The sequence below is a fragment of the Pogoniulus pusillus genome, chromosome 2, assembly GCF_015220805.1.
Source record: "Pogoniulus pusillus isolate bPogPus1 chromosome 2, bPogPus1.pri, whole genome shotgun sequence".
NCBI classification, from domain to species: domain Eukaryota; kingdom Metazoa; phylum Chordata; class Aves; order Piciformes; family Lybiidae; genus Pogoniulus; species Pogoniulus pusillus.
Window position 1 is genome coordinate 49,251,026 of NC_087265.1, and position 27,268 is coordinate 49,278,293.

Here is a 27,268-nt window from a genome sequence, read left to right on the forward strand (position 1 = left end):
CTGCCTGCAGGGAGGCTGCAGCCAGGTGGGGTTGGGCTCTGCTGCCAGGCACCCAGCAACAGAACAAGGGGACACAGTCTCAAGCTGTGCCAGGGCAGGTTCAGGCTGGATGTTAGGAGGAAGTTGTTGTCAGAGAGAGTGATTGGCATTGGAATGGGCTGCCCAGGGAGGTGGTGGAAGTCTCTGTGGCTGGAGGTGTTGAAGCCAAGGCTGGCTGGGGCACTTAGTGCCATGGTCTGGTTGGTTGGGCAGGGCTGGGTGCTAGGTTGGGCTGGCTGAACCTCCTCACAGGGCTCTGCTCTAGGCCCCTCCCCAGCCTTGCTGCCTTTCTCTCAACACCTTCCAGCACCTCAACATCTCTCTGCAATGGAGGAGCCCAGAACTGGACACAGCACTCCAGGTGCTGGCCTGAGCAGTGCTGAGTACAAATATAGCATCTGGACAAGAAGAAGCATCAGGTCCCTGGCAGCCTAAATGACTCCACCACTCTGAGCATGGCTCACTGCACACAGCAAACCCTTCCAACTCTGTTCCTGCTGTTGTAATTCAGCTGCAGTCATGATGATGAAAACAAAGCACCTGTAATTACACACTGCAAGGTGGAGCTGAGGTGATGAGGTGTAGTGCCTGAGGGGCTGATTACAAGACATCCTCAGTGCAGGAGCTCAGCTGCTGTTTGCAAATGAAGACTGAGCAGTATGGTGCCCTTTGAAGACAGGAGAGGATCTGCAGCTTCCTTGGTGGCTTTGGATGTTGTCTGATGTTAAACTGGACATTTCCTCTTAGCTGCCCTGGAAACACCAGATGCAAAAAAGTTTAACCTCTTGGGTCTTGCTTTTTCCTTTATTACTAAAAATGATTATTTTCAAGAATGTGTCCTTGCCAAAACACTGTTTGCAGCCTATAAACATGTCTGGTGTCCTGGCCAAAGGCAGGAGAGCTTTTCTTCTACAGCTCTTGACAATGATAGGAGTGGTCAGACCTCCTGTGCTTTCCTAACCAAATACTTCTGAGCCTCTGCTTGATATTTTAGCATTTTATGGCTGAAAACCATTTTCACTTCACCTGTTCTCCCCTCTGGATGCCTTGTCTCCATCTGGTGATAGGCACCATGGCACTGCTGTAGCTTAAGGCAGGACAAAACAGCATCAGGAAAGAAGTTATATGAATCATAGAGCCATAGAATCACAGAATCAAGCAGGTTGGAAGAGACCTCCAAGATCATCCAGCCCAACCTAGCACACAGCCCTGCCCAACCAACCAGACCATGGCACTAAGTGCCCCAGCCAGCCTTGGCTCCAACACCTCCCTGGGCAGCCCATTCCAATGCCAATCACTCTCTCTGCCAGGAACTTCCTCCTAACATCCAGCCTAGACCTCCCCTGGCACAACTGGAGACTGTGTCCCCTTGTTCTGTTGCTGGGTGCCTGGCAGCAGAGCCCAACCCCACCTGGCTACAGCCTCCCTGCAGGCAGCTGCAGAGAGCAATGAGCTCTGCCCTGAGCCTCCTCTGCTGCAGGCTGCACACCCCCAGCTCCCTCAGCCTCTCCTCAGAGGGTTTGTGTTCCAAGCCTCTCAACACAGCAAGAATGGGTTGGTGATGCCCCAAAGCTTTATGCTGGGCAAGCCCCAGTTTGCTGCAGACAGCTCCTTTCCTTTCATGCTGTACTGAGGTAAGCTCCTAGCCTGGGCTTGGCTGCCTCTGCCTTGTGAAGAGTCACTGATGGTGTTGATTTATTTAGCGGTTGAGTGGTAGGTTTTGGAAGAGGCAGAAGGAAGCTCTCCCTTCCTGTTCACACACAGCTGTTCTCCTCAGAGACCCATCTGGATTCGCTGGAGGACCACTGGCCTCCTTGCCAGAGCTCTATCAGAGGCAGTGTTTACAGCTGTCCCGTACGGACGACCGGTGTGTGGTCTGAGCGATGGCTGGAGGAGCGAGGCAAGTGCATGCCAGGGGATTCATTCTCCCTGCACCTTCCAAAGCTCCGTGGCCTGAGCTGCCATGAACCCCTTGGACCTGGCTGGGGCAGGATAACACAGGACTGGCTGTGCAGAGCTACCAGTCCTCCTCGCAGGAGCTGTCATATTGCACACCAGCTGTGTCTGTCGGGAAGGACTGCAGAGCCAGCCTCTGCCTTTGGGAGCAGCCGGCTCCTGTGGCGCTCAGAGCCACCTGAAGAAAGATCTCTGGCAGAGGTGAAGCTGTGTGCATAGGCAAAGCTTTCCATCTGTGTGCCTGGAGAGGTGTGGCGAAGGTTAGGTGAGCTTCAGTATGCCTTTTTCAAGCAGTCTGCCAAGAAATAAGGGGCTCTGAAGAGGTCAAGCCTCGAAAACACGAGGACAAAACCAAAGTATCTCCAAAGCTTCCGATCTGTGCAGATCAGGAACGGCTGGGAGCAAAGAATTCACCTGTGACACTGCCCTGGAGGAGCCCTGCCCTCGCTCCAGGTGGCAAGCCCACCCCTTGGCCCACTCCAGGGGCTACAAATCCTCCAGAGGATTCCAAGCTCTTTGCATGCAGAATTGCCCAAAGTGTGCTGCTAAGAGCGTTCAGGGGAGGTGCAGTGGATGGGCACCACTGCGATCCTGTCTGTGGTTGTGCTGGTTTGAAGCAGGCTGGAGTGCTTTGGGGAGAAGAGCTAGGTTACAGGCTGTGGAAGGAAAACAATGGTGATGTCTACTGCACTCATAGGCTTGCTGAGATGTATAAGAATAAAAGCAATACATAGATAAGGGAGTCTCACTTCTGCTGCTGGCAAGCTCTGAGCTGCATCTCTCTAACCTCACCCTCCTTTTCTTTTCTAATCCACTTTGCTACCTAACCCCCCTGGCCGAGCCTCCATTCTGCCTTGGGACTGGGGTAAGGTTGAGAGGGGCAGGGGGAAGGTGCAGGGGTGGTTGAGAGCCCCTCCTGGGGACTCAGGTTTCTGGGAGGGGAGTTGTGTTTCTGTGTTACCTTTTCCCTTGTCTATTTCTGTCTATATTTGTATCTACTGTAACTATCTGCTTGTCTATTGTGCCAGCTGTAAATATAAGCTTCATTCAATCTCCAGAGCTGGCTGAGTCTAGTCTGGGTGATTTCTGAAGTGTGGGGGGCAGGGAACACCCAAACCATCAGAGCAGTGGCATTGCCACACAGGTGGAATCAAAGCCTTCCAGAAGAGCATGAAAGCCTGCAAGCTGTACAGGTTAGTGAAGCCAGGCTCCCACGGCAGGCAGCAGCCTGTGCCCAGCAGCTCACTGCATCACCTGCTGCTTGCTCTCACCCACATGGACAGGGGTGGTCTCTGAGGTGGGCACTCATGCCACCCCAGCAAGCCATCCCCAAATTGCTGCTATCACTGGGCCTTTTTGCCTGGCACTGGTACTTGGGCACATTGCAAGGACCCTACTGTCTCTGTGATTGAGTTTTCACCTCCCCTCGGTGTTTCCTGGATTGATGCACTATCAGCACCCGGGACCACTGCAAAAGACCATCTCTGCTCCCAAAGTCCTTCACTGAACTTAACCCTGCTTGACTTTATCTCCAGTAAAGGGCTGTGGAATCCCTTACTGCAACAGTAGATTTCAGCATAAGTTGGAAGGTTCGTTGAGGTCAACTCAAGCTTCAATATCATGGAGATGTGTGAGAGAAATCTGCTTAGCTGTGAGCCTGGTTTTGCTTTGGTTTAACTCAATGCATTTCATACCAAGCTGAAGGCACCTGAAAGGCAGTGCCAGCACAAGCCTGTGTGAGTCTGTGTAATGGAGCCCATTGGACAGGCATAGAATCACAGAACCATAGAATCAAGCAGGTTGGAAGAGAGCTCCAAGCTCAGCCAGCCCAATCTAGCACCCAGCCCTGCCCAACCAACCAGACCATGGCACTAAGTGCCCCAGCCAGCCTTGGCTTCAACACCTCCAGGCACAGAGACTCCACCACCTCCCTGGGCAGCCCATTCCAATGCCAATCACTCTCTCTGACAACAACTTCCTCCTAACATCCAGCTTAGACCTGCCCTGGCACAGCTTGAGGCTGTGTCCCCTTCTGTTTCTGGGTGCCTGGCAGCAGAGCCCAACCCCACCTGGCTACAGCCTCCCTGCAGGCAGCTGCAGACAGCAATGAGCTCTGCCCTGAGCCTCCTCTGCTGCAGGCTGCACACCCCCAGCTCCCTCAGCCTCTCCTCACAGGGCTCTGCTCCAGGACCCTCCCCAGCCTTGCTGCCCTTCTCTCAACACCTTTCAGCACCTCAACATCTCTCTGCAATGGGGGAGCCCAGAACTGGACACAGCACTCAAGGGGTGGCCTAAGCAGTGCTGAGCACAGGGGCAGAAGAACCTCCCTTGTCCTGCTGCCCACACTGCTCCTGAGCCAGCCCAGGATGCCATTGGCTCTGCTGCCCACCTGGGCACTGCTGCCTCCTCTTGAGCTCCTCTCTCCCAGCACCCCCAGCTCCCTCTCTGCCTGGCTGCTCTCAGCCACTCTGGCCCCAGCCTGTAGTGCTGCTTGGGGTTGTTGTGGCCAAAGTGCAGAACCCTGCCCTCGGCCTTGTTCAGTCTCATCCCCTTGAACTCTGCCCACCCATCCAGCCTGACCAGGTCCCTCTGCAGGGCTCTCCTACCCTCCAACAGCTCCACAGCTGCTCCTAGCTTGGTATCATCTGCAAACCTACTGATGCTGGACTCAATCCTCTGGTCCAGATCATTGATGTCAAACAGGGCTGGGTCCAGCACTGATCCCTGGGGCACACCACTAGTGACAGTTGCCAACTGGATGTGGCACCATTCACCACCTCTCTCTGGGCACAGCTTTCCAGCCAGTTCTTAACCCATATGAGAGTACTTCAAAGCAGGATCCAGAAGAGATGGACTTCTAGCTCTCAGGAGACTATGCATATGACTGCTTTGGAGGTTCATCCATCTCCAGCTTAAACCACTCAGCTTCACTCAAGTATGTCCCAACTCTGCTGTGAGTTACACCCACTGGCTTGACCAGAACCACATGGATCTTAACAGCAACGAGCAAACAAAGCAGAATTTAACCCCATTGCTTCTCCTCTTGGGCTTTCCAATGGATGCTAGAAATAAGAAAGCCCAGAAACAGAAACGCTGTCCAGCAGACAACATATTCACCAAATGGAAGGACGGAGGTTCTCCAGGGGTAAGAGCATGGAAAAGCAGGGTATTTGATGTGATAAATACTTGGAAGGCTACTTCATTGTCAGCAGTGTGAAGACCCACCCGTTCCTTGGAAAATCAGGACAAAGCAACAGAAGATCTCACTTGAAGGAAAACATCAAGGAGGAAAAAAAAGGAAGTTATCCAAGAGCTGGAGAAACTTGACCAGGGCCTATGGGATTTTAAATTGCAAGGCTGTTTGTTGTTTGAACTGAGTCACACCAATGCAGCAGAGAACTTGTCCTTGGCAGCAGAACTGTTAGAATGGAGAGTTAAGGCTCCCTTGTGTCAGCCCACCAAATCCAGGTCATCATGTCTTAATTAAAGTGTATATGCTAGGAACTGCAGCCAGTTCTGGAGCCCCCATGACAAGAGAGATATGGTGATGCTGGAGAGTGTCCAGAGAAGGACCACGAGGATGCTCAGAGGGCTGCAGCAGCTTTGCTGTGAGCACAGACTGGAAGAGTTGGGGCCGTGCAGGCTGCAGAAGAGAAGGCTCCCAGGTGACCTTCTTGTGGCCTTCCAGGACCTGAAGGGAGCCTCCAAATATGCTGGGGAGGGACTTTTGAAGCTGTCAGGGAGTGCCAGGAGAGGGGGGAATGGAGCAAAGCTGGAGGTGGGGAGAGTGAGGCTGGAGGTGAGGAGGAAGTTGTTGAGCAGGAGAGTGGTGAGAGGCTGGAATGGGTTGCCCAGGGAGGTGGTTGAGGCCCCATGGCTGGAGGTGTTTAAGGCCAGGCTGGCTGAGGCTGTGTGCAGCCTGCTCTAGGGTAGGGTGTCCCTGCCCATGGCAGGAGGGTTGGAACTGGTTGCTCCTTGTGGTCCCTTCCAGCCCTGACTGATTCTGTGATTCTAATACCCCTGAATGTCAACCCAGTTCCTTAGTTTACAGAATGCTGTGTTTATCTATGGGCTTTGGCAATCACATCTGGGGGAAAAGAAACCCAACCCCCAAACTGTTCAAATATAAAGCTTGCCCATCAGCTGGTTCTGGTGAGATTCCTGCCTATGGCTCATCTTTTCACACATTAGAATCATGGAATGGTTTAGGTGGGAAAGGATCTCAAAGGTCCTCTAGTTCCAACCCCCTGCCATAGGCAGGGATACTTCCACCGGCTCCTCTCCTTCTATCACCTGATACTAGGGAGAACAGACCAAGCCACCTCACTGCCACCTCCTCTCAGGGAGCTCTAGAGAGCAAGGAGGTCTCCCTCATGGCTCTGATGCCTCCTAGCTTGCATCCAGGAGCACCCACAACAGGGGTGCTTGGAGGTGGCATTTGGTGGGGCTGTGCTGGGGAAGTTGTTCACTGCCTGGGCCAGGTGCAGCTCACTCTTACTGAGATGATGACCCCTGCCTAGTCTATGGCAGAAGTTACATTCACAATAACCTGCCTATGATGGGCCAACCACGCAGCAAGAAGCATGACAGTATTCCCAGATTACCCTCTCTTGAAATCTCAGCTGTATCTCAAGGGTGTCCATCAAGCCTTTGAGAGCACAAATGCCTGAGACACGTGGAGGAAAAAGTTCTCTCCTTGCCTGCCATTCTAACTCCATTACAGACTCGGCACTGGGTATCTGCCCAGCCCTGGAGCAGAATTCCAGTGAGGTCTGGAAATTCACCACGCTCAGAATCACCCCCTGAAGGTTGCTTCACAAAGGATGGCCAGAGCAGCAACCACACTGGTTGTATATATTCACATGGTGCATGTATCTATGGAGTAATGGCTCTAGTGACCCAGCCAAGGAAAACAGCAGAGGAGGCAAGTTCGTAGAGATGGGCTAGATAGAGGAAGTGCCAAACAAAACAAGGCTCATTATGACTAAACACTGTCCTCTGCCTTTAATTGTCTCTTGCAGGGAATTTCCTAGAAGAAGGCCAGCAGAAGAGGTCCTGCCTAGCTCCTTGGTTCTCTGAAGTTAACCCTTCCCCGGACCCTGGGCTGGCATGCTCAGTTAGCCTTCACACATATGTTAGCTAGGCTCTGCTGATGCTTTGGAGCAAAGAGCCACTGGTTTCAGTGTACCCTGGGGAAGAAAAAAGCAAGTAACTGAAAGGCATTTTCACTTCTCCTGTTCATACTCTGCCCTCAGGGTGTTTACACCCAAGATGTCTTAACTCTGTAGAATACAATAGTTACTATGATCACCACAGAGAATCATAGAATCACAGAATCAAGCAGGTTGGAAGAGACCTCCAAGCTCATCCAGTCCAACCTAGTACCCAGCCCTGTCCAACCAACCAGACCATGGCACTAAGTGCCCCAGCCAGGCTTGGCTTCAACATCTCCAAGGATGTTGACTCCACCACCTCCCTGGGCAGCCCATTCCAATGCCAATCACTCTCTCTGACAACAACTTCCTCCTAACATCCAGCCTGAACCTCCCCTGGCACAGCTTGAGACTGTGTTCCCTTGTTCTGTTGCTGGGTGCCTGGCAGCAGAGCCCAACCCCACCTGGCTACAGTCTCCCTTCATTGGGAGCCTCCTCATTGCTGTTTGCAACTACCTAAAGGGAGGCTGTAGCCAGGTGGGGTTGGGCTCTGCTGCCAGGCACCCAGCAACAGAACAAGGGGACACAGCCTTGTGTTGTGGCAGTGGAGGTCTAGGCTGGATGTTAAGAGGAAGTTGCTGGCAGAGAGAGTGATTGGCATTGGAATGGGCTGCCCAGGGAGGTGGTGGAGTGGCTGTGGCTGGAGGTATTGAAGCCAAGGCTGGCTGGGGCACTTAGTGCCATGGGCTGGTTGATTAGGCAGGGCTGGGTGCTAGGTTGGGCTGGATGATCCTGGAGCTCTCTTCCAGCCTGCTTGATTCTATGACCCTATGAGAGGCAAAGAGAAGCCCCTTGTGCACTGTAACCTGTTGGCACTGCCATGCTTGCCATCCCTGGCAGGGAGCATTCCAGAGTGCTGTAGCTGTGCTGCAGCGAAGCAGAAGACCCTCTGGGAGCCATGCAGCACTGTGGTTACAGAGAGGGCTGTGAACTTAGAGATAAACTGTTGAGTGCCCTGAGAGGAAGCCTGAGCTTTGACACGAGAGGAAAGCAGTCAGGTAGCAAATGGCACACAGAGGCCATCCTCCCTTAAGCACACACAGGCAGCTCTGCTGTGTCTCCTAAAGAGAGCTCTTCTGAGCAGTCAGAACGAGAGCAGCGAGAACAGTGGAAGGGCAGGCTCAGGAATGATTCATTAACTGCACAAGAGGGGAAAATTCAGACCAAATGTGCCTTCTAACTGCCCTGCTGCTTCCAACAGCATTTCTTGTGTCCTGTAACTGAGGGGTCAAACCCAGTGTTAGGTTTTCACAGGAGGTTTGGACATGTAAACCTGGAGACTGTGCCTGTGAGAGGGTCCCCACAGGCACATAAAGCCTGCTGTGTGCTGCTTTAGTTGCCAGCTCCTGCAGCTGCCAGGTCTTACTGGCACCCTAAGAGGAGCTGTGCAGATTCAGGCAAGCATTCACACGGGCAGGTAACTAAAACATGCTGAGGGAAGAGCACAAGAGCAAGGCAAATGCACAGTGACACATCCCAAGGCAACCCTGCTGTTTGCAGAGACCATCAGCTTAGGGAAAGCACCACGGATCCACACCTGGGAATTTCCATGCTGAGCAGGGTCCAACTAACAGAGTTAGCTGCAGAGCCATCAGAGACTTTGAGATGCTGAACTCCCAAGGCCAAGGTAACTACCTCAGCCAGGCATTGCAGAAGACAAACGTGCAATACTAAGTGTCCTAGTGCCTGGGCTGCAGTATTCTGGAGAGAAAGGATCATAGGATCATGGAATCAGCCAGGTTGGAAGAGAGCTCCAAGCTCATCCAGCCCAACCTAGCACCCAACCCTGCCCAACCAGCCAGACCATGGCACTAAGTGCCCCAGCCAGGCTTGGCTTCAACATCTCCAAGGATGTTGACTCCACCACCTCCCTGGGCAGCCCATTCCAATGCCAATCACTCTCTCTGACAACAACTTCCTCCTAACATCCAGCCTAGACCTGCCCTGGCACAGCTTGAGACCGTGTCCCCTTGTTCTGTTGCTGGTTGCCTGGCAGCAGAGCCCAACCCCACCTGGCTACAACCTTCCTTCAGGTAGTTGTAGACAGCATAACCTAATTTTGGGGGCACATCCTCACAAAAGGGCTGTGATGGAGGCATATCTCCACAGTATATGCAGTGCTTGCAACCTCAACACCTGTGAATGCAGAACACTGGAACTGCTGACACATCCTCAGAGCTGGAGCTGCTAATGGAGTCCTTATGCAACACTGCAATTCTTCCATGCAGAAACCCATAAAATTATTAACAGCTTCTGCAGAATCAAAGAAAACTCAATATGAGGAGGGCCAGCAGCTTCTTGGATCAAGCAGAGTTGTCAGCTCCAATCTGGTTGACAATCCTGCCTGTTTCCCTGCTCTCTCTATTAATTTGTCCAGGCTAGCTGAAATGAGACAGCAATTGTGCCTCCCCCAAGCTGGATCTGTGGCTTCATTGCTCTTGCTGTGAGGAATGTCATCCTCAGGCTTGGTCTACCTTTTATTTTACAGTTGGCTCATACCTGGACCTCTCCATTTTCCTGGCTCTCAGCACATAAAAGAATCCCAGTGGCTCTTCTATGAAGTTGCTTCGTTATCCTTCCCCATCACTCAGAGCATTTCCGCATAGAGACATCAGAACAACTTTGCTCCTCGTCTGAACAGTTTGGGCACGTGGAAGAGAGACGCTGAGGTGCTGGAAGGTGTCCAGAGCAGGGCAGCAAGGCTGGGGAGGGGCCTGGAGCAGAGCCCTGTGAGGAGAGGCTGAGGGAGCTGGGGGGGTGCAGCCTGCAGCAGAGGAGGCTCAGGGCAGAGCTCATTGCTGCCTGCAGCTGCCTGCAGGGAGGCTGTAGCCAGGTGGGGTTGGGCTCTGCTGCCAGGCAAGCAGCAGCAGAAGAAGGGGACACAGCCTCAAGTTGTGCCAGGGGAGGTTCAGGCTGGATATTGGGAGGAAGTTGTTGTCAGAGAGAGTGATTGGCATTGGAATGGGCTGCCCAGGGAGGTGGTGGAGTGGCCGTGGCAGGAGGTGTTGAAGCCAAGGCTGGCTGGGGCACTTAGTGCCATGGTCTGGTTGGTTGGGCAGGGCTGGGTGCTAGGTTGGGCTGGATGATCCTGGAGGTCTCTTCCAACCTGCTTGATTCTACGATCCTATGATTCTCTTCCATAAGCCATGCTCTGTACTGCAGAGCCAGTGCTTGGGGTGAGACACCAAGCTAGGAGGCAGGACATGGTTTAGTTTGAAGGCAATACTGTGTTAATGCACAGCTGTAGGTTTAGAAAGGCAGCAGAGCTGTTACAAGGACAGCTAAGGTTTCTCCAGACATTCCTGCCCTTCCCACTCTGTAATTTTACACAGTGAGGCAGTAAAATAAATGAACAGCAGACACAGCATTCCCCCTGCAAGCACAGTGATTCCTCCAGTGGTGATCTGGAACCAGCTAGGACTCCTGCTTAGACACTGGCCTTGAACTTTCATGGACTCATCAGCTGTCCTGGTGGAAATATTACTTCTCTCTTTTCCCACATAATTCTTTGTAGACCTCTTGGAAGTTGGAAGTACAACCCACAGAGGCAGCTCATCATTTACTCAATCAGCCTGTTCCCTGCTTGATCTCCTCCTCTTGTGTTAAAGACTTCACAGGGGTCTAAGCTGACTGTTAAGACATTGCAGCAGTTCTGCTAGCCATGCACACTGCCTTAGCATCATCACAGCTCACAGGATGTCAGGGGATGCAAGGGACCCAAGCAGATCATCCAGCCCAACCCCCCTGCCAGAGCAGGACAATCCTATCTAACACAGATCACAGAGGAACACATCCAGACAGGCCTGGAAAGGCTCCAGAGAAGGAGACTTCACAACCTCTCTGGGCAGCCTGTGCCAGTGCTATGGGACCCTTACACTCCAGAAGTTCCCCCTTGTGCTGAGCTGGAACCTCCTGTGCTGCAGCTTACACCCATTGCTGCTGCTCCTGTCCCAGGGAGCAGTGAGCAGAGCCTGTCCCCCGCTCCTGACCCCCAACCCTCAGATATTGATAAACATTGATCAAATCCTCTCTCAGTCTTCTCTGGACTAAACAGCCCCAGGTCCTCACCAGGCAGTGCTCCAGTCCCCTCCTCAGCCTTGTAGCCCTCCACTGGACCCTCTGCAGCAGATCCCTGTCCCTCTGAAACTGAGGAGCCCAAAACTGAGGGCAGTGCTCAAGATGAGGTCTCAGCAGGGCAGAGTAGAGGGGCAGGGGAACCTCACTTGATCTGCTGGACACACTGCTCCTAATGCAGCCCAGGATCCCCTTGGCCTTCTGGGTCCCCAGGGCACATTGCTGTGCCATGGGTAACTGTTAGCCACCAGGACCCCCAGGTCCCTCTCCACACGGCTGCTCTCCAGCAGATCACCTCCCAGCCTGGACTGGTGGAGTTTGTTACACCTCCCCAGGTGCAGGACTCTGCCCGTGCTATTTATTTCTGCTAATTGGTCAGGTGTTAAAGACTAGACACAGAAATTAATTGGTGTTTGACAGGCATTACAAAGAAATAAAGGCCAAAACTGAGCCACTCAAAGAAGCTTTACAGGGAAAAAGTGAAGATGGATGAATCAAGGTCAAAAGAGAGATTTTCAGCCGTGCAGGACAGCATGCAGATGGAAAATGTTGCTGAAGGAAGGCAGACAAGTGCAAACTTGCATGCAAAGTGCAAGCATCCATTTCCATGTGCAAACCCCTTGCAGTTGCCAGACAACACTCGCAGCTCAGTACTCGAACAGCTCACAGGTTATTTCAGGTGACCCAAAATGGTCCTCCTTGGCTTTGTAGTCCATGACTCCACTGTAGAAAGATTTCACACCAAGAAAAGCTCTCTGGTAACCAATCTAGGCACTTAATGAGTCACCCCTGAGACAACAACCATTGATGCCCAGGAGAAAACAGGATTTGAAGTAAAGGCTTCTGGTGGCTGCAGACAGCAGGAGCCAGAGCTGAGCGATGAGAAGTTCATGCAGCATCTATGCACACATGCCTGTGAGATGAACAAGTTGGTTCAAACTCCAGGATGTTGCATTTTTTGGCTGCTGCAGCTCAGAGCCTGCAAAACCTCTGCTGAGCATTTGAGCACACTACTTCTGCTCTCAAGTGAAGCCATGAAGAGCACCAGAGGAGTCTGGCATATACATCGCTGGACCAAGAGCACAGCGCAGACATCGCTGGGTACGACCTACCAAGCAGCTGAAAGGAGGAGCAGAGCTGATACTCACCCTGGGAAAGGTTGCTAGCCCTATCTGTTGCTACTGTTGCTGCTACTGCTATTTTTCAACATCCCCTCTTGCCAGGATGTTCTCCAGCCAAACATCACCTCCCAGAGAACAGCATGGCACCCACGGAGCTGCCAAAAAGACAGCAGCGAGCACATCAAGGCAAAGTTCAGGGAGTCCCTTCTTGCTTCTGCTGCAGACACTGCTTGGGGAGATAGACCAGCTGAGGAGCTGAAAAACATCCAAATATCAGACTGGCCCCAGAAAGGAAGCACTCTTCACTCAGCAAAGTGGCAGCCAGAGACTGAAAGAGTTGGGGCTGTGCAGGCTGGAGCAGAGGGGGCTCCCAGGTGACCTTCTGGTGGCCTGCCAGCATCTGAAGGGGGCCAGAAAAAAGCTGGGGAGGGACTTTTGAGGCTATGAGTGGGGGGAATGGAGCAAAGCTGGAGGTGGGGAGAGTCAGAGTGGAGATGAGGAGGGAGTTGCTGAGCATGAGAGTGGTGAGAGGCTGGAATGGGTTGCCCAGGGAGGTGGTTGAGGCCCCATGGCTGGAGGTGTTTGAGGCCAGGCTGGCTGAGGCTGTGTGCAGCCTGCTCTAGGGTAGGGTGTCCCTGGGCATGGCAGGGGAGTTGGCACAGGCTGCTCCTTGTGGTCCCTTCCAGCCCTGACTGATTCTGTGATTCCAAGAAGCTCTTCAAGGTGGGAAGAACAGCAGGGATTACCCATACTGGAATTCAGATGGGGCACCAAAATTAGTTTTCCTACCATGATGAAAAGCAGCAAAGGAGGTATGGAATGAGCATGGGAGAAATGAGGACTTTGACACTGGTCTGCAAGAAGGGCCAAAAGGAACTACAAATGTGCCTGAGGAAGACAACCTACAGGATGACAGTTGATTTCTGGATGGCCCTGGATCCAGTCATTAAAGAGGCCTGACATCATGAGTGTATAAGAGCTGGTGTTTTTGCAGCTTGCAGTGGCATGGCTGGAAGCCATCTATAGAATTATACAGACAGGATGAAATGTTTCCAAGGGAAAACATGCACAATGAGAATGAGCTCTGCTCTCCCCTAAAGCAACACACACTGCTGCCAAGCTGTGCTCAGCCAGGCTGCTGTACGTACCAGGAAACAGGCTCCCTTCCAATGTAAAGCTATAAAACCAGGCAGATAAAAGGCACTGAAATGAAAGGAAAGGAAGAGTGGAAATCTTTTCCTTGCTTATATTCCTCTGCAGACATGGCTAGCATTTGGAAGCATGTGGATGATGCTGCCATCACTATCTACACCATGGGATGCATGAGCCTCCACCATGTCAAAGTGTGCCTTATGGATGCACTTTGGCCACAACAACCCCAAGCAGCACTACAGGCTGGGGCCAGAGTGGCTGAGAGCAGCCAGGCAGAGAGGGAGCTGGGGGTGCTGGGAGAGAGGAGCTCAAGAGGAGGCAGCAGTGCCCAGGTGGGCAGCAGAGCCAATGGCATCCTGGGCTGGCTCAGGAGCAGTGTGGGCAGCAGGACAAGGGAGGTTCTTGTGCCCCTGTGCTCAGCACTGCTCAGGCCACCCCTGGAGTGCTGTGTCCAGTTCTGGGCTCCTCAGTTCAAGAGAGATGCTGAGGTGCTGGAAGGTGTTGAGAAGAGCAAGGCTGGGGAGGGGCCTGGAGCCCCTGGCTGATTCTATGATTGTCTCCCACAGCTCAGTAGGTAGACATCCATTCCTGTGTAGAGCTTTGCAGGTGGTGCAGAGCAGCACCCCTGAGCTGGCATCCAGTGACTACCTTAAAGGGAATGAGAAGTCACTCCCCAGAAACAGATGTCTTCTATTCCATGGCCTTCCATTAAAGCTTGAAAAGAGAATCATAGAACCACAGAATCAAGCAGGTTGGAAGAGACTTCTAAGCTCAGCCAGTCCAACCTAGCACCCAGCCCTGCCCAACCAACCAGACCATGGCACTAAGTGCCCCAGCCAGCCTTAGCTTCAACACCTCCAGCCACAGCCACTCCACCACCTCCCTGGGCAGCCCATTCCAATGCCAATCACTCTCTCTGCCAACAACTTCCTCCTTGAGACTGTGTCCCCTTCTTCTGTTGCAGCTTGCCTGGCAGCAGAGCCCAACCCCACCTGGCTACAGCCTCCCTTCAAGCAGCTGCAGGCAACAATGAAGAACCTCCCTGGTCCTGCTGCCCACACTGCTCCTGAGCCAGCCCAGGATGCCATTGGCTCTGCTGCCCACCTGGGCACTGCTGCCTCATCTTCAGCTCCTCACTGCCAGCACCCCCAGCTCCCTCTCTGCCTGGCTGCTCTCAGCCACTCTGGCCCCAGCCTGTAGCACTGCTTGGGGCTGTGAAGGGACTGAACATTAACTGTAGAAGAATTGCAGCTTGATGTTTTTTGGTCACAAATTTGCTCAGCCTCACACATTCCCAAGCTGCATTTTGCCCTGAGCTCTCTCTCTCTCTCTCCAATGGAAACAGCTTCTGAAACTTTCTGGGGTTTCTCCATCCAGCTTTGGCTGTGGTCAGCAAGGCCTCATGGGGATCCTCTGGAGAGCTCAGTGTCCTTCCTTGGGAGTACATGGTGCCCTCAAAAGATGGTGCTACAGATTAAGAATAGGCAGCATGGGGCCCAAGGTCTTTGCTGCAAAAAATGGTGATGAGGAGGAGGATTTATGTGGGGTTTTGCTGCAGCTGTTTGCTTGCTTGTGGCACTGTTTCACTGTGGTGCCAGGACGTTCCGAGGACATTTGCTAGCACTGCTCTCCACAGCCCCAGGCACAGGCACACATGGGCTGTGCTGAGCTCTGACACCTCAAGAACCAGTGCAAGCCCAGGGGAACTGAGCTGTGAACCAGCTTGCTTGAGGAAACTAAACAAAGGGGGTTTGGGGCTGCAGAAGGGAGCAACTCAAGGACACGAAGCCTTGGTGGGAGAGGACTGCTTCAGTTCCTTTTTGTTTAGGAAAGTGCATATGTGTGGTCATCTGATCTGTGTCCTTTCTCATGGAGATTGTCTGATGTTCTGCTCCCTTACAGCCTCTCTTAGGAGATGACTGGGAATGTGCTCCTGATGGTCTAGAAAAAGCCAGAAAGATTTGGACTCTTCCCCTTTTTGCTCCTCTCCACTGGGGCACTGAGATGCTCTGTGGAGGAGGGTGGACACTCATGTTATAAGCCTTTTTTGCCTCATGTCATCTCCTTGCAGATATGTAAGAGGCTGGGATGTGCAAAGCTGTGACTCAGGATGAGATCTACCAGTGGAAGAAGGTGGAGTTGAGGCTATTGCTGTCTGCAACTACCTGCAGGGAGGCTGTAGCCAGGTGGGGTTGGGCTCTGCTGCCAGGCACCCAGCAACAGAACAAGGGGACACAGTCTCAAGCTGTGCCAGGGCAGGTCCAGGCTGGATGTTAAGAGGAAGTTGTTGTCAGAGAGAGTGATTGGCATTGGAATGGGCTGCCCAGGGAGGTGGTGGAGTGGCTGTGGCTGGAGGTGTTGCAGCCAAGGCTGGCTGGGGCACTTAGTGCCATGGTCTGGTTGGTTGGGCAGGGCTGGGTGCTAGGTTGGACTGTCTGAGCTTGGAGCTCTCTTCCTACCTGGCTGATTCTGTGATGCTATGATATTCCTTTAACACACTTCTGAGCCCTCTGCCAGAGCTCATCAGCTCTCATTTTTGGAGCTGCTTGGAGGAGGACAGCCAAGGGGCATCAGGGAGGTGTTTTCTGGGCCCTCTATGTCTCTGCTTTCCCCTTCCTGTTCAGGTTGCTCTTTGGAGCCCCAGGACACAGGTATCTATGGCAGCACTGCAGAGCAGAACCAGCACAAGCAGGTGAGAAGCAGCGTTGGAGGTGTGGAGCTGATGTTTACTCCCTGATGACTTGGCTTGCAACCCAAAGCCATCATGTTTAGTTTGCTAACCACCAGTTCTGCAGCTTCAACCTCGCTCCCTGAAACCCCCCACTCTGAGCCCCAAACTGCCTACTGATGCAAAACCAGCGCTTGCTGTGACAGAGAGAGACTACAGAAAGAGATGTGAGCCCCTCAGGAGGGGAGAGTGAGTGACAGGATTTCACTTAGGCATGAATGACTCTAAAAGGGAAGAAAAGGAGAGAGGCTTCAAGAAAATGCAACCAATAACTAATAAAGGGATTGGGTCTGCCCGAGGCTGCCATGGAGGCCCCGAGCTTAGGAGACACAAGAGGGGATTAGGTACTTGTAAGAACAGCTCAGGTCAGCTCCAGCCCGTACGAACAGCCACAAGGGCTGCCAAGCCCTGTGCCTCCTGTGCTGCTGGTGGTGGCTGGCAGCAGGAGAGAGGTTCACTGCACACAGCCACAGTGGGGCACAGCTGCAGAGGTGCTGCAGGCACTGCTGCTCCCCTTGGAAAGCAGAGCTGGTCCCTGCAGCCGGGGGCCAGACGCTGGGACGTGAGGCTATTCCATCAGGGAAACTGCTGCCATGGAGGTGTGTGGGACTGGTTTTGCCTCCACACTTGCACAGATCGGAGGAGTTAAGAGCCTGCAAGCTGCGGTGGATTCCTCCTTTCAGAGCCATTAAGCAACACTACAGACTGAAAGGCAGGGCAGAGGAGACGTCTGTGTTTGTTTTCTCAGCCGGCAGGGCAGGGCTCTGCTCTGTGATGCACCTACCAAAGCTAGAGCAAGGCTGCAAGGAAAACAAAAGGTTCCTGCTCTCCTGCTGAACACAAGCCCTCCACAGCTGCTGGGATGGGTTCCTGTCGTTTGGAACGGGACACCAAACCCACTGCTACCTACTGGGGCAAATTCTGGTTACTGAATAACAGACACAGACTGGACTCTGGCTCTGGGCTCGTTTCACCCCATCAGGGAGACTCTGACATTTTGATCCTTTCTGGGGCTCTGCTGCTGCTGCTTGAACCACAGCATGGCATTAGGTAAACCTTGCTCATCTCTGTGGTCCTGGGAAAGAATCAGGGGTGGGCAGAGGCCATTGGGATGAGACTGAACAAGGCCAAGGACAGGGCTCTGCACTTTGGCCACAACAACCCCAAGCAGCACTACAGGCTGGGGCCAGAGTGGCTGAGAGCAGCCAGGCAGAGAGGGAGCTGGAGGTGCTGGGAGAGAGGAGCTGAAGAGGAGGCAGCAGTGCCCAGGTGGGCAGCAGAGCCAATGGCATCCTGGGCTGGCTCAGGAGCAGTGTGGGCAGCAGGACAAGGGAGGTTCTTCTGCCCCTGTGCTCAGCACTGCTCAGGCCACACCTTGAGTGCTGTGTCCAGTTCTGGGCTCCTCAATTCAAGAGAGATGTTGAGGTGCTGGAAGGTGTTGAGAGCAGGGCAGCAAGGCTGGGGAGGGTCCTGGAGCAGAGCCCTGTGAGGAGAGGCTGAGGGAGCTGGGGGTGTGCAGCCTGCAGCAGAGGAGGCTCAGGGCAGAGCTCATTGCTGTCTGCAGCTGCCTGCAGGGAGGCTGTAGCCAGGTGGGGTTGGGCTCTGCTGCCAGGCAACCAGCAACAGAACAAGGGGACACAGCTTCAAGCTGTGCCAGGGCAGGTCTAGGCTGGATGTTCTTAGGAAGTTGTTGTCAGAGAGAGTGATTGGCATTGGAATGGGCTGCCCAGGGAGGTGGTGGAGTGGCTGTGCCTGGAAGTGTTCAAGAAAGGACTGGATGAATCACTTAGTGCCATGGTCTGGTTGGTTGGGCAGGGCTGGGTGCTAGGTTGGACTGGCTGAGCTTGGAGCTCTCTTCCAACCTGTCTGACTCTGAGTCTGTGAATAAAGGCTGTTCTAGCTCCACTACAAAACCAAACAGAACTTTAGCTACTCTGACACAAAGCAGTGCCAATAAGATTGGAGTTCTGTTCCACTTACCCTGGCAGGGACTCTCAGCCATTCCCTCCATGCTCCTTCAGTGCTTTGCAAAATGCTTCACAGATTCACTCCTGCCCTTTCCACAGTGTGACAAGAGAGCAGAAGGCAGCAGCTAACAGAGAGGAGCTCAGCCAGCACCCGTGGGTGATGGGAGAGCAATCAGCAAGCCCAGCCCTACACAGGCAGGGGGCCAGCAGGCCCCCCGGCCTTTGATCCCCTCCACCACTCACCCAGAGTGCACACACCAAGGTAGGAGACTCACCAGTGGCGACTGGAGGAGGATCCTCTGCCCAGCTGGGCAAGCTTAGAGCTGCTGCCTCTTCTGGGGCCGATTATAAAGGGGAGCAAGCAGGGAGGGCAAAGTGGTCACACCTGGGGTGGGAGGAGACTGCAACAGCACCCAGGTGCTGTGGGTTTGGGGATAAAAGGGGGAGATGTGGTTGATTCTGTGGTCCTCACCTGCCCCCTCTCTCTCTAGAGAAGCCTGAACTGCACTTCCTAGGGTTGTGTGATGTCACCTCTCAAGAATCCCCCCCCAGGGAGCTTCTACCTGGTTCTGCATCCTCAAGACACATCACTGGAGGGAATTCTTCACCCCACTGAAAAATGACAAACCCTCCCTTGATGTCATGGTGCTGACTCACTGCTTGGAAACCTGCACATGCTCTGAAGCAAAGGTTAGAAGTGGCTTGGTGCCATCTGCCCTCCCTTGAGCCCTCCAAGGGAAGATTACTTCCAAGCTGGGCAGTGCTGTCCCCTTGGTCCAGCAAGGTCTCAGTGCTTTGATTTAAGGTCACTAATGCTCTCTGTGCAGACCCCCAGATCTATCTAGACCTGGTGTTAGGGCTTGCAAAGGAGGAAAGCATCTTGCTCTGCTGGATCACTCACTTCAGAGCACTGTGCCCTGGCTCCCAATGCCATTTGTGTCCCTGGCCAGCTGCCTCTGCGAGAGGGTTCAATTGCATCAGCCCTACTGCTGCTCAGCAGTCAGTGGGCCAAACTCTGTCCTTACTTGGATCCAGGCATAATCTTAGGAGAGCTGCAAAGGCAGAAGCAAAGTAAGATTTGGGCCTCCTTCTTCCATCCTTCTCTCCCTGGAGAGGCAGCAGCTGACTGGGAGCTTGCTTCGTGTGGTGTTTTCTCTCTGTGCAAAGCGATTCACCTTCTGGGGCTGTCAGCCCCAGGTGTTCAGAGCAGTGTGGCCATACCAAGGTTTCCCTGCTGCCCAGGACAGCTTGTTTGGCATCTGTGAAGCACAGCAGCCTTTTGGGAATGCCCTCCCCAAAAGACTGCTGCTCCTAGGTCACAAGAACCAGTCGCAAGGCTTGGAAGTTTATTCCACTAAGTTGCTTCTGGAGGCAGCTGTTTCATCACAGATTCCCATCTTTTTCCAATGGAAAATATGCATAGCTTCAGAGGAGACCTTGAGGGGGGAGAAATAAACTCCTTGCAACTCCAACAGCAAAAGAAAACTCAACCCTCTCTTTTTTTTTTTTTCCTGAAGTCCTGTTGTTATCCTAAAGAGAGACTCAGGGAGTTAACAGTGTCCAATCCATCTCCCTGGTTAGGAATTCACTAACCTTGCAGAGGCTTCCCGTAAAAAGGTAACCAGATATACAGGCAGCTGCTGAAAATAGCCTCACTGCCTTAGTCAAGCCCCAGTTAGCTGCTTCAGCTATCTTCAGGGAGGATATTTAAAGCTCTCCCTCTTCTGGAGAGGTGGAGGATGCTGGTGCACAGGGGTGCATGTCAGTTCAGGGCAGTTCAGGCTGTATCTGTGTTTGAACATAATTCTGGGAGAGGTGGAAATCAGCCTGAAGGGAAGAGTTTGGCATCACTCTTGTCCTGGGGTTCCTAAGAAGAAAAGGAAGTTGAGCTGAGATACTGAAGGCAAATGGTTGGAGTGGCCTCCAATTTCTGGTCTTTGCAGTAGCAGTGAGTGGGGAGAAAAAGGAATGCTGTGAACCTTGCTGGGACCTGATTGTTTTGGGAGGAAAGGTTGGTTCAAGTTAGCCATGTTCTGATCCAGGCAAGTGAAATGTCCCCTGGACACAGAAAGTAGAGAAAGGAGGTGTTTGAGGCCAGGCTGGCTGAGGCTGTGTGCAGCCTGCTCTAGGGTAGGGTGTCTCTGGCCATGGCAGGGTGTTGGAACTGGCTGATCCCTGTGCTCCCTTCCAGCCCTGACTGGTTCTGTGACTCTAAAACTGTTCCCCTATGCATTTGCATCTGATAGCTCCACTGTCATTGCCTGCCATGGAACAGTTCTAGCTCTCCTGTGTGACTGCTTGCCACGTTCTACATTCCATATCCCCTTCATCACCCTCTCTCCTGTTCCTAGATCTTGACAAGTGGTCACATACCTGTAGCCCATCCCAAACTCTGGACCTTCTGATAAAACACAACAGGCAATCAGTGGGAGCACACTGAAGCTTTTCCCTTGGCAAGAGAGTATTAGTCAGCCTCTAGCTCTTAATCTGCCATTGTCTACTGGGGGGGTTCAAGCCAAGCCTGGCTGGGGCACTTAGTGCCATGGTCTGGTTGGTTGGGCAGGGCTGGGTGCTAGGTCGGGCTGGGTGAGCTTGGAGCTCTCTTCCAGCCTGCTTGGTTCTGTGATTCTACCTGCTTAGAGGTGCTATCATGTCAATGTTTCTGCACCACTCAAGCCTGAATTTTCACACCAGCCAATGGATTGGATGGGCAAAGCAAAATGCCAGACTCCCTTTCAAAACTCCATTAAGAAATAAAGCCAGTCTTTCCATGCCAGCATTTCAGGGGTGCTCAGCTGTTGACTCAGAGGGGCTCGTTGTGTGCTCAGCACCAGTCCCTTTGCATGGCTGCCTCTGGGGTACTGAGCCAGCACTTTGTTTTTGCAGCGCAGTTCCCAGCTGCTCTGACTCTTGTTTCAGGAGGAGTTGGAGGGTGGCAGCAGGAGGCAGGCAAAGTGGCTTTTGGAAGGCTCTGCAGAGTGACTCAGCAGTTGGTCTCCAGTTACGTGACCCAGCATCCACTTGGCACACAGCTTGGCTCTGCTCGCTGCGGCACTGCTTGCCCTCACCTCTAGCTCACCCCCACCCTTTCTCTAGGACTCTGATTCACCTTCCCTTCTCTAGGCACTGAAGCAGCCCTTGACTTGGCCAGAGTGTTTATCTCTCATCTCTTCCAGGTAGGACAGATCCAGATGAGTTTTGGTCCTGGCTGAAGACAATGGGTACAAGGTACTTCTCCCCTTTCCACCCCCACGCTCCTGTTCTGCATCAGCCCTCTGGAATTCCTTTCATCTCCAACCCTTGCACTCAACTGCTTCTTCCTGTCTGGGTCTCAGCTGAAAGCTCTATTTGTTTAATCTGTCTTTTAACTGACCTAGTCCAATGCTTCTTGATGTCTCAGATAACCTGTGTTCTCCTCTGCTTATCTGGTGCAGTCCTTTGAAGTCCCCAACAGGATAATGTGTGCTGTAAGAAGAAAGAACAGAGGATGACTGGGACAAAGTTTCCCATCTTACTCTCTGCCCAGTCCACATTTCACTTGTCCCTCAACCCTGAGGCAAGACAGGAAAGTAGTCTGCCAAGGACAAGCAGCAATGGGTGTAAGCTGCAGCACAGGAGGTTCAGCTCAGCACAAGGGGGAATTTCTTTCCTGGAAGGGTCCCAGAGCCCTGGCACAGGCTGCCCAGAGAGGTTGTGGAGTCTCCTTCTCTGGAGGCTTTAAGGCCTGTCTGGTTGTGTTCCTCTGTGATCTGTGTTAGATAGGATTGTCCTGCTTTGGCAGGGGGGTTGGCCTGGATGATCTGCTTGGGTCCCTTCCAACCCCTAACATCCTGTGAGCTGTGATCTAAAATAGATGCTATCAGCCCCCACTCAGCTGGAGATGCTGGTGACAGCCTCTGCTGTACAGCTGCATCATTCATCTCTCTCTGCCAGGGAAAAGCAGGTAGTACAAATCTGCTCTCCACAGAGACTTTGCAAAGCTTGGATCCCTCAGCAGTTAGGAGGTGCTCCGACACCACTGGGCAGGATGAGGGAGAAGATGATGTTGCCAGCACTGTTTGCAACTGCTGGGTTTGCCTGAGACAGCTGAGGGAGTTCCATGTGCAAGTACCACTGAAATGGGAGCTGGGCAGAAAACATGGATGAGCACTGTGGGGGGCACCTGAGGCTACCTCTGGCCTGACATGCATAGCTAAGACATTCCCCTTCACCATGCCTACATCTGGGGAGGCTACAATGGGGGTTTTCAGCCTCCCTGCACTTGCTAGGAGGTTGAACTAAGAACCTAGGCTGCACTGATCTTTAGAGCTGAGGCCAGAATTTGCACTCAGGTGAACAGGTTTTTGAGGTGGTGGAAGCTGTCTGGGGCTTTAGGTCTCACCTGAAGTGCAGGAGAAGCTGGATGTACAGAGAGGCTCAAGCACCTCAGAGTGCTGCTGGGCTGTTAAAAGAGCCTGCCATTAATACCCAACCTTCACTCAGAGCTAACTTGCTCTGCAGCTGCCACTGCCTGAACTCCTTCTCTGGAGCCTTTCAAGGCCTGTCTGGATGTGTTCCTCTGTGAGCTGTGCTAGATTGTGAGGTCCTGCTCTGGCAGGGGGGTTGGGCTTGATGATCTCCTTGGGTCCCTTCCATCCCCTAATATCCTGTGGTCCTGTGATCCTGAACTCAAGCAGTTGAGCACCTCCACTGGAGGCAGCACAAATGTAGCTGGAGAAGCTGGCTGCACAGAGAAGGCTCAAGCACCTCTGGCTGCTGCTAGGCTGTTAGAAGAGCCTGCCATTGGTACCCAACCTTCACTAAAAGCTACCTTGGTGTGGGCTCCTGAGTGTCCTTGACAGCTTTAAAGCTTCACCTTTTCAACCCAAGCCAGCAAGACAAACCCATCCCTCGTGTAGTGAACACAGCTCCCGTTGGTACAAGGTTTTTGGGAGATTCTGGTTATGAAACTACTTTGTGCAAGCTCCATGAGGCAATAAAAGGCTTCAGAGAGGCACAGCAGGGAGCATTGCAAATCAAAGCATCTCTTCTGCAAAGCTGTTTGTGCATGAGTCACTGCAGGAACAGAGTCCAAGACTCAGAGGAAATAAAAGGGTCCTGCTAAAAGCAATATACCATGGAGTGTGTTTGTGTGTGTGCACAAAGCCTGACCTTAGCTCCCCATAGGCATCCCGAGGGCTGGAAAAGCCCATGGCTGGAATTTAGCTGGGCTCCATCAGATACAAGCCTGCTATTTTCATCCTGAGACAGTGAACTGCACTGTTAGCTCTGCAGCCCAAGCCTGAGCTGAGCAGCTTGACATTCTGAGCCATTCACCACTGATGTTATTTACTCATAAAGATCACTGTCTGAGAATGCAGAGAAATGCATGACCATGTCCAGTGCATGGAAGAGCAGCATCAAACCCAGAGCTGGGCCAGAGGAGGGGAAAATTCCATCCCCAGGTACTCTCCCGATGTGCACACACCTGGGCAATGAGAGCTGGGGGGATAAAGATTTGTTTTGTCCTAGAATTCCTCATTCAAACCTTTTGACAAAGTTGCAGCAGAAAAAAACACTGCCAAAGGCCACAGGAAGAGATGTTTCAGCTGAGAGAAAATGTCCTAAAACGTGGGGAGTCACTTAAGGTCCAGTGGAGAACCCAATAGAAGCTGAAAAGAAGTTGAAGGCCAAAAGCTGTGCAGTTACCTCTGCAGAGTTAGAGTCATAGAATCAGGCAGGGCTGGAAGGGACCACAAGCAGCAGCCAGTTCCAACCCCCCTGCCATGCCCAGGGACACCCTACCCTAGAGCAGGCTGCACACAGCCTCAGCCAGCCTGGCCTCAACACCTCCAGCCATGGGGCCTCAACCACCTCCCTGGGCAACCCATTCCAGCCTCTCACCACTCTCCTGCTCAACAACTTCCTCCTCACCTCCAGCCTCACTCTCCCCACCTCCAGCTTTGCTCCATTCCCTCTACTCCTGCCACTCCCTCACAGCCTCAAAAGTCCCTCCCCAGCCTTTTTGGAGCCCCCTTCAGATCCTGGCAGGCCACAAGAAGGTCACCTGGGAGCCTCCTCTGCTCCAGCCTGCACAGCCCCAACTCTTTCAGTCTGTGCTCACAGCAGAGCTGCTGCAGCCTCTGAGCATCCTCCTGGCCCTGCTCTGGACACTCTCCAGCATCTCCACAGCCCTCTTGTCCCAGGGGCTCCAGAGCTGGATGCAGGACTCCAGGTGGGGTCTCAGCAGAGCACAGCAGAGGGGCAGAATCCCCACCCTGGCCCTGCTGGCCACACTTCTGCTGCTGCAGCCCAGGCTCTGCTTGGCTTTCTGGGCTGCAAGTGCACACTGCTGGCTCCTGCTGAGCTTCTCCTCCAGCAGCATCCCCAAGTCCCTCTCCTCAGGGCTGCTCTCCAGCCACTCACTGCCCAGCCTGCAGTTGTGCTTGGCATTGCCTCCACACAGCTGCAGGACCTTGCCCTTGGTCTTGTTGCACCTCCTGAGCTTGGCTTGTGCCCACCTCTGCAGCCTATCCAGGTCCCCCTGGATGGATCCTGCCCTCCAGCCTGGCTGCTGCACCACACAGCTTGGTGTGGGCAGCAAACTTGCTGAGGCTGCATCAAATGCCTCTGTCCACTTAAAACTGGGATCTCCTGTAGCAGGTCCTCTCTAAATGGTTCCCTTTTCAATTTTATTTGCAATGTGGTTCCTGGAAGAAACAAAGAGAGGGAAAAAATGGTGTTTTTCTTCATTGCCACTTATAGAGACCATCTGGATTGGAGACAACTCACCCAAAAGAAAATTAAACTTGGCAAGGGATAAAAAAATGAGTCCCTTGTGTATCTCTCTAAATTAATATCTCAGGATCTCTGTTCTGCACCAATTGAAAGGAGCCCAAATGTTCTGGTAGTGAATGTGTGTTAACATGGCTTCTATTCTATTAAGAAGAAGAAGGAGGAGGAACAAGAAGCCATGGCAGTGATTTAGCTGTAATAGCCAAGATATGAAATGTCAGTTTTATTTATGGCAAGTGGCTGGGTAGAAAATATGTCCTGGCATTGCTGGAGTTCTCAAGAAGTTTGTTTTTCTTTTTCCTCTTACTGCAGGAAATGATGCTTCATTCTGAACAAACAAACAGAGCAGCACAAAGAGGGAGGCAGCCCTACCCAGCTAGGGGGATCCTGTTCTCCTCTGGGCCACCATCTCCAGAGCAAGGGCACCTGATAGAGATGCAGTGACATGAAAGCCAACTCAGATGCTCAAGGGACTGAAGGGCCAGGAGGATGCTGAGAGGCTGCAGCAGCTCTGCTGTGAGCACAGACTGAAAGAGTTGGGGCTGTGCAGGCTGGAGCAGAGGAGGCTCCCAGGGGACCTTCTGGTGGCCTTCCAGGACCTGAAGGGGGCTCCAAAAAATCTGGGGAGGGACTTTTGAGGCTGTGAGGGAGTGTCAGGAGTGGGGGGAATGGAGCAAAGCTGGAGGTGGGGAGAGTGAGGCTGGAGGTGAGGAGGAAGTTGTTGAGCAGGAGAGTGGTGAGAGGCTGGAATGGGTTGCCCAGGGAGGTGGTTGAGGCCCCATGGCTGGAGGTGTTTGAGGCCAGGCTGGCTGAGGCTGTGTGCAGCCTGCTCTAGGGTAGGGTGTCCCTGGGCATGGCAGGGGGGGTTGGAACTGGCTGCTCCTTGTGGTCCCTTGCAGCCCTGCCTGATTCTGTGATTCTTTCCATCTCTGAGTTCCCAAGCTGCTCACTGCAGAAATGAGCACTCTGGAGCCACTGTGCTCTGCTCTGGTTTTGAATAAAAATTCCTTGTTGGGTCTGAGAGCTGTTCCTGCCCAAAAAAAAAGGGAAGAAGTGTCACTGAAGTCAGTCCACTGCTGCCACATCTGCAGCTCTCAATGAACCCACATTTTCCAACAACAAACACTTCCATTGGAAAATTCCTCCCCACTTCTCAGTGATGAACATGAATTTATGCCTTCTCTGAGTCCCCAGAGCTGCTCAGGGAGTCAGCAATGTGGCCAGTAAGACAGCAGCCACGCTGAGGCTGGTGCACAGCAAGCAAGCTGGCAGGGGGTGAGTGCCACACTGCTGTTATGCTCAGCTTGCACCTCTCATGAGCTCACACGGAGGTCAGTGGATGGTTAAGCCACCAGCTTCAGAAACAGGCCTGATTAGACTCATAGACAACTACCATGTGAACTGGGCATCTACAGTGTGAGTTGGGCATCTACCATGTGATTTGGGCATCTACCATATGAACTGGCATCTGTCATGTGAGTTGGGCACCTACCACATGAGCTGGGCACCTGCCATGTGAGGCAGGGCTTCCTCCCTGAAGCTTCACCACACCATCAGAAGAGCTGAAAGACAGGAATCTCCCCGCAGGATGATGCCACAGCCTCTGCAAGTGATTCAAAAGATGCAAAGGCTTATTCCATGATCCTGTCCAGAATAACAACAGCATCAGGCACCCAGCAACAGAAGAAGGGGACACAGTCTCAAGCTGTGCCAGGGGAGGTCTAGGCTGGATGTTAGGAGGAAGTTCTGCACAGAGATCCAAGTCCAACCTAGCACCCAGCCCTGCCCAACCAACCAGACCATGGCACTAAGTGCCCCAGCCAGCCTTGGCTGCAACACCTCCAGCCACAGCCACTCCACCACCTCCCCGAGCATCCCATTCCAATGCCAATCACTCTCTCTGTCAACTTCCTCCCAACACCCATGTGTAGGAAATAGAATTTTACTACCCAGAGTAAGAGTCTTCTGTGTTCCCTCAGCTGAACAAGTGCCATAGTTTTAAGATATTGTTCTCCCTGAGGCCTTGGTTCAGCAAAGTGCTTCAGCATGTGGTTAATCCTACTCCCTGGAGCCATCCCATTCAAGCCAGAGCTTAACCACTTTGCTGAGTTGATTTCGAAGTGGGGGAGGGAGTGCTTGAATTCTCCAAGGTCTCTGATTGCAGTTAGCTATGCCAAGGGTAGCTTTTCATCTTGTTTCCGCATTCAGTGGGCAGTTTGCATCTGAAAATGCCTGCAGCTCCTG

The 27,268-nt window shown here is 52.9% G+C and overlaps 1 long non-coding RNA gene across 5 annotated transcripts; it reads right to left on the reverse strand.

Moving 5' to 3' along the window:
• Positions 1-433: 433 nt before the first annotated feature.
• Positions 434-18,638, reverse strand: LOC135188302 (uncharacterized). Of its 5 annotated transcripts, XR_010307649.1 has the most exons (4): positions 18,526-18,555; positions 18,264-18,375; positions 6,858-6,938; positions 434-791 (listed from the first exon to the last, which is right to left on the reverse strand). It is a non-coding gene; the product is annotated as an uncharacterized LOC135188302 (long non-coding RNA). The 5 variants fall into 5 exon arrangements; XR_010307652.1 differs by lacking the exon at positions 18,264-18,375 and having other exon boundaries at positions 18,526-18,638; XR_010307651.1 differs by lacking the exon at positions 6,858-6,938 and having other exon boundaries at positions 18,264-18,334; positions 18,526-18,635.
• Positions 18,639-27,268: the final 8,630 nt, after the last annotated feature.